The sequence below is a fragment of the Dermacentor albipictus genome, chromosome 1, assembly GCF_038994185.2.
Source record: "Dermacentor albipictus isolate Rhodes 1998 colony chromosome 1, USDA_Dalb.pri_finalv2, whole genome shotgun sequence".
Classification (NCBI taxonomy): Eukaryota; Metazoa; Arthropoda; class Arachnida; order Ixodida; family Ixodidae; genus Dermacentor; species Dermacentor albipictus.
This window is the reverse complement of record NC_091821.1, coordinates 326,018,764-326,032,976: the sequence shown is the minus strand read 5'-3', so window position 1 is coordinate 326,032,976 and position 14,213 is coordinate 326,018,764. Positions and strand designations below refer to the sequence as shown.

Here is a 14,213-nt window from a genome sequence, read left to right as displayed (position 1 = left end):
CGTGTACGAACATCCCTTACGACATCTCGGCAAATTTTGGAAATCACAGTGCCTCTTTGTTATCCGAGACGCGAAGCATACCGCGAGTTTGAATTTTGTTTTAAAGAATAGTCGGCGTTTCTTGCCTCTCCCTCGACTAGTTTTATTTAGTTTTGTAAATCTGGAAAAAAACAAGCCACGCAATGGTCATCTGCCTGTGCCAGCAAATTTTCTAATCTTGTTTCATTATGTACACCTCCGCCTCGCTCTACTGCTCGTACTTGATACCCATTCAGTTATTCTAACAGACTGCCAGTTATCTATTCCACGTGATACATGACCTACCCTACTCTAATTATTCATCTTAATATCACCTAGGATATCAGGTACACCAGTTTTCTCCTTAATTCATACCTACAACTTCTTGTCTGTTAATCTTACGCCTATCATTTTTCTGAATTTTTCGTACCATCACTCAATGCAAGGTCCTTAGCGTCTCCTCAAGCTTCATTGCTGTCCTCCATGTTTCAATCCTTAGGACTGGTAGAATACACCGATTTTATATTTTTCGAGGATATCTGCAAGGAGGTGGTGATGACGGTGACGGTGTACCTGCCATATCGACTCTCGGTCCATTTATATTCGTATTAAAATTTCCTTCTCATTTCTTATCTCGAACTCTTAGCAGCAACAAGCCAGTAACTTGAACTTAAGCATAGGGGATGATGAAGAGTGAGAGAGTGGCAGGACATAGAGACAAATTAACCGAATGAGTTTTGCGCAGATTAAAACCTTCCGCACGCAGAGAATTTTGCGGAACCCCTTAGCAACAGGTACACGACCGGGTTCTCGTTAAAGAAAGTGGAAGACGTTGTTTAAAAGCTCGTCAAATGCGAAATTCCCATTCAGTAATCTATGACACCGCTCTGCTCTTGAAAATACAAGAGCCTGTTTCGGGAACTTTATGGCTTAGAACGTAGACTTGCTCAATGGGCTCCATTGCGTCATAAAAGCGGTGCTGACTTCCCCATCTCAAGCTTCATGCAAAAAGCCTACCTTTAAACTTATTGTTCTTGTTTTACTCTCAAAATATCGCTCCTGGCATTCAAATGCGACGCATTATGATTCCTATGGGTGCCGCAACTCATATTATGAAATGTAGTACAGCAGCTCATAGACAACTCCGACGTCACAAGTACCGCCACGCAGCTAAGCGGACAGCACACGTCGAAAATGTGATGCGCTCTGTCCGAAGGAACAAAGGCGGGCTGACATCGGGATTCACTAAGCACAATTTATAAAAAGTCACAGGCCTGCGCGGTACAAACAGCACAGTCACAGCCTAAGCTGAAGGAGCGGCTCCATGGGAGCTCCATTTTCGGCACCACGCACTACAGGGTCTTCGCGGCGAAGTCTCTTCGCGTCGTTTTCACGAGAAGGATGTCTGCCTGGCATCGATGGCAAGCTGCGGCTTGCGCTGCAACTTGTCCTGCTCTCTGCACAGTGGTCTGCTGAACCCGATGTTGCCTGGTTGCAGCCGCACGCGTAGCTCTACGATTCGCATCTTCAGCAGGGGTTCATACTTTGCGAAGAGGTGCCATAACGTGTACCGAAGAGTAAACGCAGCGGGTATCCAGACTACGTGCCGCACATATCACATTCTTTGACCCGTGGCATGGTGTGTTGCTGTTGATGACGATGATAATGATGGTTGATTGGCATCCCCTTCAGAACGGGGTGGTGACAAATAGCCACCTAGCCTGCTTGAGTTAACCAGGTTCAGCTGCACGCAGCATGCAACTGCTATATGCAGCTACTACATGTCGGGACACGTGGTGGAAAAGAACGAAACTGCATTGCACAGTTTATACGTATCGGCGCTACGCGGCGCGAATGTCAGATCACGTGTCAAAGGGCCCGATACGTTGCTAATGATGATGACGATAATTTAATGTCATTCCTTTTGAAACGGGATAGTGAAAAACAGTAACCTAACCTGCTTGAATTATTCAGGTATGTCATTCATGTTTTCATTGCATCAATACGTATACTACTCCATAGTCTTCTTTTTCTTCCTCAATACTTCTCTGTCTACCTTGTACCGCTACCAATGCTGGATTGTGGTTGGTTGTTTTGAGCGTCCCCTTTGGAACGAGGCGGTGGATTGTGCCACCAAGCTCTTATTTTATTGCCTGATGCCCTACCTATGTTAAAAAGAAAGAAGGGGGGGGGAGAAAAGGAAGAAAAAAAAACACGATGAATTCCCATAACCAAACGTTCTGAACCCCTATTGTGAGCTTTCTTTTTGCACGCCTCCGTTTTTTATCGTTTCCCTACTTTTCTTCCACCAATCTTCCAATCGCCTCTTACTAATACCTACTGCGGACATGTTTACTTTCCCCTACTCTCGCTGAACCCAAGGGCTTCACGGAAGCCAGTGGTGCCTAAATCAACCGCTGGGAAAATATCTAATAAACCATGTTCCATCGTTTCCCTAGCTTTACCGCATCAACCACATGCTTCTTCCTTCTTATATCTCGCTTTATAAGTGCATGTTCTAAGGCATCCTGATCTCGCTTCGAAAAGTAATGAGCTTCCCTTTGAGTTACCATAAATTGTTTCTTTCCTGATTTCCTGATTTCCTGATTTCCTGAACCGTTGCTTTCGGAGTTCGCAGAGACGCTTGTTGCTGATCCCCTAATAAAACAGCACCCTTTCTTCATCCATAACTATATCAGACTTATTAAAACCTCCCTAATTCATTTTATTTCAGCAAATAACCAGATCGCCAACTCTGAGTTCAATAGCTCTCCCCTGAACGGGGTTTATCATCTGTCTGCAAACTAGGTTTACAGTTTTGTGCTGCGTTGTAATTGATGAAATGCGAGGCGCTTAACCTAAAAGAAGCTCAGAGCAGTCGCACAAGCTATTATTGTCGTCAACTTTCTCGCACTTTCTCCAACAAGAACAACACAAACTTTTAATCTCGTTGGTGCGCATTCACTTGATGTCAGAAGTTCAAATTCCGGCGTTTTATCAGGCGTAGTCGCATATGAGTCAATTAATTACCATTGCCCGTTTCAGAAAGCAAAAAAAAATATGTACTATAAGCTACTGCGAAGCTATGATGTCAATAGTTGGCGTAATGGAATGCGACGCACAAGATGTGCTTTCGTGATATTCGCATATATAGGACGGAATAAAACGCGAACACGGCCGACCGCGTTTTCGCATCAGGCTAGTTATAAAATTCTGTTCCGGCCCTGGTATCCCCTTGGGTCGATATTAGGTGCATATGATATACCAAGATAGTAATGCGAAAGCAGTAACGAACGCACAACTCCACGAACAAACGTACTCGCGGATCGGCCAGCGAAGAAACAGCGAAAATAAGGAGCAGCTACAGCGAGATCGACATTCTCGGGACTGCAGTGCGAGCAAGTAAGCAGGCAGACGGGGAGCACAGTGCAAAGCAAACCGAAATACTTGCAATAAACGAACGGTGGCTGGAGCTCGGGAATTTCATCCCTATACAGACGGGTTCCCACTTGGCCTATATGACGCAATAAGGTATAGGGATTGGGATGGCAAAGCCCACAAACGATACGAAGAAAAAATCCCAATGTAAGTACGCCTATTGATGTGTGGACATGGCTGCACAGCTTCGGTGTCGAATGTGGCAGTTGCATATATGCTCGCAGTGGGAATACAGAAAAGAAGAGAGAGACAAGTTTATTCGTCAGAGTAGGGAGTTAATTCATGGGCTCGTGAGGAAGGCCGGACTGCCGCCAGGTGATACGTGAGGGCGACCTCTTCGGCTCCTCCTCGCATTCTCAGAGGATGTGACTTAGCGACGCTAGCTTGCCGCACAGGTGACAGTACAGACTTACTCTGTCGGGGTAAATGGGCGAGTATACAAAGGAGTTCGGGCATGAGTGTGTCTGTAACCTGCGCCAGCTTATCTCTTGACGCTTGTTTAGTTTACTGTGTGGTGCGGGCCTAGTGTGTCGCGTAAGACGGTAATATTTGGTTGCATAAAAGAACACAGCAATGCACTTAGCGCCTGAGAGCATTCTCAGCGCACGGTACATAAACCGCTTTCTTCTAGTTCCTTTAAGCTGAACCTGCGTAAATCACATAGCACATGCGAGTATGAACCATCCGATAACCAATGTTGATAACGAACAAATCCAACAAAGCCGGTTCCGACAGGTTCGAATAGACCAAGTAGCAATCCTCCCGACATGTCGTCCGAAGTATCGGATAGTTTCGACACATGCGTTTCTCACTTAACATCACGCTTGCGCTGCGTTAACAGTCATATTTACTTAGATATCCGGAAAATTCGAAGGCAAAAAGAAAAGCCATGAAAAAAATAGGTTTCTTTTCCGGAAATGTTGGAAAAACTGGGCAAATATACTAACATTTCTTTGCAGACGGAATAAAAATAACAGCAGATAAAGGCGCATGCAAAGACACATTTGCAAAAGTCACAGCAAGACGTTGATATTGTATGACAACTAAACAAGTCTTTCATAAGCTCGGAGAATCTCGGTAGTTTTCGGAATTCAATTCTACCGACTTAGAGAAGTAGCGCTGTTTTAGTTTATCAGGAATAAGAACCTGTTGTACGGTCTCCACACTTCAAGAACTTTGTTGCTCACATTTACGATGCAGGGCGTTTGCCACGAAGTCATTTACATGTTGCGGGTTTGCTGTACCAAAAATTTGGCTCGACATTTCAGTACTTTCAGTCGTGCGGAACGGTGACATAGGGGCAACCATAAATACACAGATTGTCTTCCACGACCACTCGAGAATAGTTTGCTATGTTATTCTTTGGAAAATAGTTTTAGTATTTTGTGAACAAGAAAGTTATAAACAATCGAAGAAATTAAGACCAATAACTTTTTTTTATAAATTTCTTATCTAAATCTTAGTGCTGTCAGGGATTTGTAACTTAAGCTTTCTTTTTTTTTTACTTACTTGGGCCATTTTGGCGCCATATATGTTCTTATATCTTGCTAGGTCGCGCCTTTGATTCATTCAGAAGGCGATGTAGTTTTTCTTAATTACAGGTAAATATACGTCCATGCCAATGTTGTCGAATCCTATTCCATCTTGCCAAGCCATTGCGGGAAACTGCAGGACAGTGCCTCCCCTCCCAGCATTTCGTTTTTTTTTTTCCTCTGCCTTATTTTCCTTCTTTTTTTGTTTAAGCCATACCAGATGTAAACGTTGCTACTGTCCGCAACAAACAATGAAGTTACAATACATCAGCACCTACAAATATTTTACACAAACTAAAGGAAATAATGTGTCGCGTGAATGGTCACAGCCACAACGTAACACTAATGTAACTTTTCCTTGATTTACATCAATGTACTCTGTTTAAGTGGATAAACAGTGACGTTTTCATTTTCTTTTTTTTTATGCCTGGAGAAAAACGATCAGAAATCAGCTCTTATTTTTCGAATTTTTTTTTAGAGCCCTCACATTTCTATATATATTTACTGCGATAAAGCAATAAGTAGGCAGACTTGCCACTGTACTTGCAGAGAGGTCAAGACATGTGTCTAGAACGCGCTTCTGACAGCCAAAGCAGATGCAAAAGCATGAGGCAAACAACAGGGCGACAGAACGCAAGTAATCTCGTAAATGCAGCTGAGCATGCTCCCATCCGGATGGTTACGTAGCAGGTATTATCGCTAAATGTCACCAGGACAGTCCAGAGAACGCCGCTCACACGTTCTAGACAAGTTTCATGGCCTCAGTACAGGTCTTCACGATGTTTTGTCCCCGAGTGCCTTGAACGCTATAGCTTTAAGAACCCCGTGTTGCAGGAAATCCGGTGACGGCGTCTCGCGCCCAGCATGGACCGCCTTTTCGCGAACGATCATTTCGAACCAATCATACCAAACCACGCGGGCACTCCATCTAGTGCTAAGGATTTACTGAACTAATTGAATTTGTCAAAGTAAAATGAGTCAGAAAAATCGTATAGTACGCCTTACACACAACCACAGACATGATAGCCTTGGATTGTATTTTGAATATACGGGAAACATAATTCTGTTACGCGGAAACTGAAACACAAACTCCCTTCCAGTGTTTCTACCATCCATACAGTGGCGCGCATGGTTACTTGCAACAACTCCAGATGGCGATCTCCTCCGCGCATCGCGCAGAGGAGAGCGCTGGAAGAAAGCCGAAGAAATAATTTCTAAGTTTACAGCCACAGGGCTAAACGAGGTTTCCGTTGCGCTGATTAATGAACTAGGACCAAAACGTAAGGAACCTCTGCTGAAAGCAGTGGAAAACAACTTTAAAAGATAGAAGAATACCAGACGGTTGGCGACAAAGGAGAGTGAATTTAATTTATAAAGGTAAAGATGAGAAAGATGGAACTCGCTCATATAGACCGTTGACCATTACATCGGTAATATACAGGTTAGCGATGCAGGCAATCAAATTAAAGCTGCAAGCATGGGCGGAGAATAATGGCATTTTGGGAGAACTTTAGAATAGCTTCAGCATAGGTAAGTGTTTGGATGATAACTTATTTGTTCTCACTCCGTGTATTGAAATATCAAGAAGACAAAGCAGACCGTTATATGTGGCTTTTTTAGACATTACAGGAGCGTATGACAACGTATACTGCAACATTTTGTAGGATATTCCGGAAGGGTAAGGCTTAGGCGGTGATTGTCTACAGCTTTTGAGAGACATTTACCTAGAAAATACCGTTTGCGTCGAACGGGAAATGATGAGGAGCGAGGAGAAAGTTCATATCAACAAGGGACTGAGGCAGGTGTGCCCTTTATCCCCACTGCTGTTTTTGATGTACATGGTTAGGATGGAGAGGGCGCTAGAAGGAAGTAATATCGGGTTTAATCTCTCATACAAACAGGCGGGTACAGTAGTAGAGCAGAAGCTTCAGGTTTATTTTATGCGGAAGACATTGTGTTGCTAATTAACAAGCAAAGCGATTCGCAACGTCTGGCTAATATCTGCGGCCAGGAAGGTGATAAGTTAGATCTGAAACTTAGCGTTAGAAAATAAGGTGTTATAGCATTCAATGAAAACAGTGAACAGACAGTGGCAATACAAGGCCAGGAAATACCTCGGGTAAAAGAATTTAAATATATTAGTATGTTGATAAACGAATGCAATAGATATATGGAAACACAGGAAAAAACAATAACAGTAAAGGGGAAGCGAAATGCAGCCATAATGAAGCACAGAGCGCTATGGGGATACAATAGGTACGAGGTGCTCCGGGGTATGTGGAAAGTTTTGATGGTTCCAGGACTTATTTTTGGAAATGCGGTTGTTTGCTTGAAATCAGGGGTACAATCAGGACTCGATGGCAACGAAAGGTCAGTGGGGCGCCTCGCATTCGGCGCTCACGGGAAGACTACAAGTGAAGCTGTGCAGGGGGATATGGGCTGGACTACTTTTGAAGTGAGGGAAGCTCGCAGTAAAATTGAGTATGAAGAACGGCTGAGGAATATGGAAAAAAGTAAATGGGCTTGGAGAGTGTTGAGGTATTTGTACAGAAAAAAACATAGATTCACAGTGGAGAAAAAGAACAAGCAAGCTTACCTAGTAAGTGCGCGGGCTATAGGGTGAGCAACACAGCAACAAAGAACTTGAAGCGGAAAGTCAGAGAGGCTGAAATAATCTCGTGGGTGGCGGCAATGGAAAAGAAACCTGTCATGAGTAACTATTTAAAAGGAAAAAACGAAATCAGGAAAGAAATAATTTATGATAACTCAAAGGGAAGCTCATTACTTATCGAAGAGAGATCAGGATGCCTTATAACACGCACTTATAAAGCAAGATGTAAGAACGAAGAATAAGCGTGTGCTTGCTGCGGCAAACCTAGGGAAACGATGGAGCATGTTTTATTAAAATGTGAAGATATCTGCCCAGCAGTCGATTTAGGCACCACAGGACTCTTTGAAGCCTTTGGGTTCAGCAAGAGCAAGGGGAAAGTAAACATGTCCGCAATAGAGATTATTAAGAGCCGATTGAAAAAACAGTGGAAGAAAAGTAGGGAAACGATAAAAAATGGTGACGTACAAAAACAGAGTTCACAATAGGGGTCAGAAAATTTGGTTACGGGAATTCATCGTGCATTTTTCTTTAACATAGGTAGGGCATTAGGCAATATAATAGCAAGAGCTTGGTGGCGCAATCCACCTCCCCGTTCCAAAGGGGACGCTCATAATATTCAATCTTCCGCAGCCCACGCAAGAAGCCGCGTCTCTACCACAAAGCTCGCCTTCGTGCATAGCGTTCGCCGCCAGCGTTTCCCGGGAAGCATTGAGGCTACAAAAGCTGCAGTCGCCTGGAAGCGTAAGAAGCAGACAGGGATCGTTGAATGCTATCGCGTCCCACTCTTAATGGCAAATTTTTCAATCGTGCCCTCACCGCCAGGCTAACCCCGTACACTTACACAGCGATGTTGAAATAGTTTCGAAGACGTTTACGCTCTTGTAGGCTTTAGTTGTTTTGAACTGCCTCTCTTATTCTCATTGTTCAAAGGGAGCGCATAACGGCGTTTGGCTGCAAGTATAATGGCCAAACGACGAGCACGGTGCGATCCTGGTACCCGCACTTCACGATCGCGTATTGCAGCGTCAAAATGTCATCTCTCGTTAAGAGCCGCGGATTCAATTGCGAGACAAGTTTCGGCGTCAAGGCTAGCGTCTGCCGTTGGTGCTCTCATTTAAAACACATCAGCCGGGTACTGGCGTTTAGCGAGTGCTCAGAAAATAAAGAAGCTCATTGATATTTTTTGGTGGATTCGCTCAGGTCTTACAATCACTGGCCGAGCAAAACGTACCCGACACTGATGTTTTGTGCCATAAGTTATGTACTATATGACGGATAGCCTGCAAGTGTGGTTTGTACAAGCACCGCACGCGTACCATTATATTTCACACTCTCATTGCGAGAATGTACGTGTCGGACCGGTTCTGCTCTTCCGTTGTTAATGAGATAAGGCGTCATTATGAAATAAAGCCGCGGACATTTGTCATTGTGGAATTAGGAATACGCATGCTGAAAACGTGCACTTAGTGAAGAGCACGTAAGCCTCGAACATTTGTGTCACTGTTGAATTAAGAATACAAATGCAACAAACACGCACATAGTCAAGAGCTTAGGTTCACCGAAAACAGCTTCCAGAGTCAGGAACTGTCAGTTTCATAACTTAACAATATTTCATTTCCGCAGAGGCTTAAAAATATGTGGGAAATGTACACATTGGCGTGGATGTGCGGTAAGAAATAAGGTGTGTCCATGGGACCACAAGGACAGTTAAATTATTTCACAGAAACCTGTTGGGTAAATTCGCTCATGTCAGCTCACATCATTGGAAACGCTTCGATGGAGAAGACAGCTAGAATCAAGACAAAATTACCTCAGTGGTAGTGGACAATTTTCCATTTGCTCCAGTGTCGACTACCACTCCCGAGATTCTTACAGCATTAATCACCGAAAGCTCGTGTTCTGTTTTTCGATTGCAAATCATTTTTTCCCTCGAGACAATGCGCAATTTACGGTGGTGTCACGTGGCATCGATTTTGGATAGGGGATAGCGAGACAATTAGCCGCTTCTCTCTAACACGAAGTTAGTCTTTAATATTTGTACTTTCTTTTGGCGTAATGCGCTTTTCGCAGTCACGAGCATGCGCGCAAAATTTTGAGAAAGAATAACGCTGTGTCTATGATCCGCCTATGAAACTTCCCACAAAAACCAAGTGCGCATGTACAGATGAAGATAATGAGGTCAATAGCTTGTTCCTAAAATCTTCGCGTCAAACAACTATGGCAAGAAGAGTACGAGTTGCATTTGTGCACTGATCGCGACAGAGCATAGGTACTTTTGATGATGATTATGGTGATGATGATGATGGTGGTGGTGGTGATGATGATGATGATGATGATGATGATGATGATGATGACAGAAATGTTTTTTATAAATGGTTGGCTCGAAGGCCTATTATGTGGGTGAGGAAGTGGAAGGAAGCGTATTCAGAGCCGCCCTATAGAGCTGCGCGTCCATAGCGAAAGCCAGGAGTGGGTCCAGAACGACCCTGTCGGAGTCCGCCGATCCCGTCGGCGGTCGTGCTAATCTAGATGAAAACATCGATCAAGTGAATCCCCGAACAATGAAAGGCGCCTTTGTCTCAACAATTCCCACAGTTACATGTTCAAACCATGCCCTTCACGTCTACAACAAACATAACAAGAAAATGTCGATTCACAGCGCCGTGCACCCATAAACTATGCATATATGTGTGCTATGCTCAATATGTAAGTGGCATGTTGCTTTGGGGATTGCCCACGTTACCTTTTTTTCAAAGCCCAAGAATTCCCCGCGTTAATGTGATATAAAATAAGTCCTAGTTTTGCCCGACAGGCGAAGTATTGAGACTGATATTAAAGTATTACAAGACTACGCGAAATAAGATTGGTAGTTTTAACGGCCGTATAAATCACAGTATAGACTAGTTTCCTAACTAAATTAACAAGCATGGCGTGACGCGCGCACAAGAAAACAGGAACTAATAATAATAAGAAATAATAATAATAATAATATTATTATTATTATTATTATTATTATTATTATTATTATTATTATTATTATTATTATTATTATTATTATTATTATTATTATTATTATTATTATTATTATTATTATTATTATTATTACAACAAATACTATATAACGAAAATAATAACGAATTTAGGAACGCGTTCTTAAATTTGGTATTACTTTCGTTACTAAATGCTCGCGCAAGCCACCCCGGATCTCAATCGATGACCGCGAACGTCCGCTGTCACAACGCTCGCGTGATGAAGAGCGCCAACAGGGGTGAAGGAACATTTCTGCTGCCTCTGTAGCTTCAACGCGTCTCCGAAACTTGCTACTACGCGACCTCCAGTACAGCGAATGAGCAGCTGCCAGTCATCTTGGCTAGCCTCACTTTTGCGATCGTCGCAGGTCACCTCCAAGATAGGGATCAGCCGCTCGAACAGCCGTGCGCAGCCATGGCCGGGCTAGCTGAGGAGACGCTCGCTTACCCCCCCCCCCCCTCCCTCCCCCGCCTTGTGTGGTGCTCTGTGTTGCTCCACGGTCTCCATGCGGGTTTCGCCTTGACACCAGACGGGATCAAACGATGGAGGTGCTACGCCAGCAATTGAAAAAAGTTACAGCGTCTCTTAAAATCTCTCTTAAGAGGTGAAAGGCGAAAGCCTACTCTTCCTCCTCTTATGATTCGCCTCTTTATCTCTGCCTCTTCTTTTCCTTTTCTTTGTTTTAGTCATTACTGCTCACTACTAGGCTTTTTTAATCATTTGTAATCAATTGTGGTCATTACAAGCCGTCGTTAGACATGTTGGTCATATCTTAGGCATTAGTAGTCATCACAAGTCATTTCAGTCATTATTAGTCATTAGTGGTCATTACTAAGCATTTTAGTCATTTCTAATGCATTGTAGTCGTTACAAGTTGTCGTTAGACATATTGGTCATTATTTCGTTCTCATTAGTAGTCATCACAAGTCATTTCAGTAATTATTAGTCATTACTGCTCACTAGTAAGCATTTTAGTAATTTCTAATCAAATGCAGTCGTTACAAGTTGTCTTTAGACATATTGGTCCTTTCGGAGTCATTAGCAGTAATTACATGTCATTAGTAATCATTATTAGTCATTACTGGTCATTATTAACATCTACCAATCTCTATTAAAACGTTATATCTTTCACTAACAGTCACCATCAATCATTTTTCATCCTTTAATCTGTCTTTAATCTGCCTTTATATGGCGTGATAGCGCTTCGTCGGACACTCTGGAGGTCAGGTCTGCTGACACGACCTTCACCATGAGCCTAGAAAGGCTTTCGCCATAAAATCAACAGCAGCTACAGGTGACAGCGACAACCACCTCGCAGGCCACCGCGATCACAGGTGACGAAAAACAGCCAACGGACGACGAGCCGAATGCTGTGCTGTCCGATGGGCTGACACCTAATTAGGGCTTGTCCGGCACACGCAGCGGTACGAGCGAAACATGTTGACGCTGCCCCGATCAAGGACTACGAGAGCTGGATCCGACAAGCTGCTCGCAACCGGCGGCCCGTGCTCGATTCCCTCTTGGCGTTCGCCAGGAACAGCGGCCTCGTACGCAGACTAGACCTGTGATCGCGGTCATGTTCCCCCAACCGCCCAGTTTATTCCCTTGACCTGAACCCTTTCCCCAAAACAGGCTAAAAAGTAATCCTTTCGGCAACAAACGTATATTCGGGCACGCATCAAGCCAACGTCCCTCTCGGCTCACCCTCACCCGTTTGCACTAGCACCAACAGCATACGGTGCGCCGGCCGCGCTAGGATGGTATCGCACTTGGATTTAACGCGGAACCTCACGGTGACAGCGAGGAATGTCCATCTAATTGCAATAAAAGCTACGCCTGCGAAGTGACATTCGTGCGGGCGACCTCGCGTGGACGAAAGCCACACGTACAGAACGCGGCCTGGTGCCACCATCCGCTGTTCATTATGCCGGTTGTACCCCGTAAATTGAACCAAGCTCTAAAGAATATGCAAATGCCAAGTAGCTGCACAAATCAAGGTAATGTTGTTTGCCGTCGCTTGGAGACACTCAGTTTATTCGTTGCATTCCTCCTAATAACATAATTTAATTAGCCTTAATTAATTATTCAGCGTTTCAGATGTTATAATTACATTATTGTGTCAATGAGATTATTGTAGAGCAACGGGAAAAACTCCCGATCCAGCTTTTTGTTGCTCAATACGGGCGACATAAAAGTGTTTTACAAGCATGAAAGAAGCCCGCGGATAGAAGAAAAATTCCCGTGCGACTGACGGCTCGCGGCATTTTGCGTGTATTTGTATAGTTATTCGACCATTCACTTTCACTCGCAATTTCCTACCCATCGCAATGGCCTCATTTAATTTGGGTACCTGGTCATAAAGGTTTTTTTTCGCATGAAACTGCCGATTCACTGGCAAAGACATCCGTTTGCGGCCCAGTCAATCTTCCTGCTATATCATTGACAGCACACATCACGGCGGCTATATTTTCGTTTCGCTCAATTGTGAACGCTTTATCAGGTCCAGTACTCACTGATTTTCCAGAATATAAGCAACTGGTATTTCCCTGGCATAGCGAATTATGCAAGTTACATATTCGACGTCTCACTCACAAAATTACGTTGCCCGCACTCCCTACTTTAATTTCTGCTTACACGGGTCAGGTTTGGTGCACTCCCTTTCTTTCTCTTTTTGCAATGAGGAAGAAGCAATTCGTCACTTCCTCCTACGTTGTCGCCGTTTTACTGCTGCAAGAAAGAAAATTTGGAAACTACTTCTTCGACGACTTGGCCTGGACTGGTTCCCTGCCGCCGGGATTTACGCAGGACGAAATTATTTGCGAATGCCGCGTATTTCATTTATATGTTTAGTTGTCATTTGTCTCATCGGTCTTTTTTTTTGTACAATGGTACTGACTGCTGAAACAAAATATATTTCTACATTTTTTGCTTTTATTTATTTATAAATATTATTATTTTTTTGAACTAATACCTTTATTACATTTGTAAAGAAACCTGACTCTTGGCCAGTCCTCCCGAGTGGGTAGGTGCTGCTGTATTCATCATCATCATCATCATCATCATCATCATCATCATGGTTCATCGCAACCACATTTTTTATTGCTCCTCAGGCTCAGAAAATGTGTTTGACACATTGATCCCATTCAATTTCGACCATATCAAATGGAAAAAAACTGCAGAAAGGGTCGCTGACAGTTTCTATGCCCAAATTTATTTTATACGCGCGAGGGTTTCGTGAAAGTCGAAGTTAATGCTCTGAGCTGATGATGATAAAAACATTTATTGAAAACGAAAAGGGGCTTGGATTAAGGGAAGACTGGTCAAATCCATAGTCCAGCACACTGTTGGCAAAAATCGCTGCCCGTGCTCTATCGACGGGGGCTCGTTGCTCGTATAGGTCAGAGCTGGAAAGGGCCGCCTCGTAGCCGTCCAACGTTGGTTGATTTATTACGGCAATACCGCTACTTTTCTGACAAGCCCGTGCCATATGGCATAAGTCTGTCTCCTGGCCACAAAATTTGCATTGCGCCAAAAAAGACTTCGGGCTCAATAGCGTACGCTTAGCTGGATTATTCAGCAACGTA

At 43.7% G+C, this 14,213-nt stretch overlaps 1 protein-coding gene across 1 annotated transcript in view; it reads left to right on the top strand.

The window, feature by feature from the left end:
• LOC135908910 (uncharacterized) overlaps positions 1 to 14,213 on the top strand; it is a 662,802-nt gene that overhangs the window by 607,202 nt on the left and 41,387 nt on the right. The gene's annotated exons all lie outside the window — the stretch shown is intronic.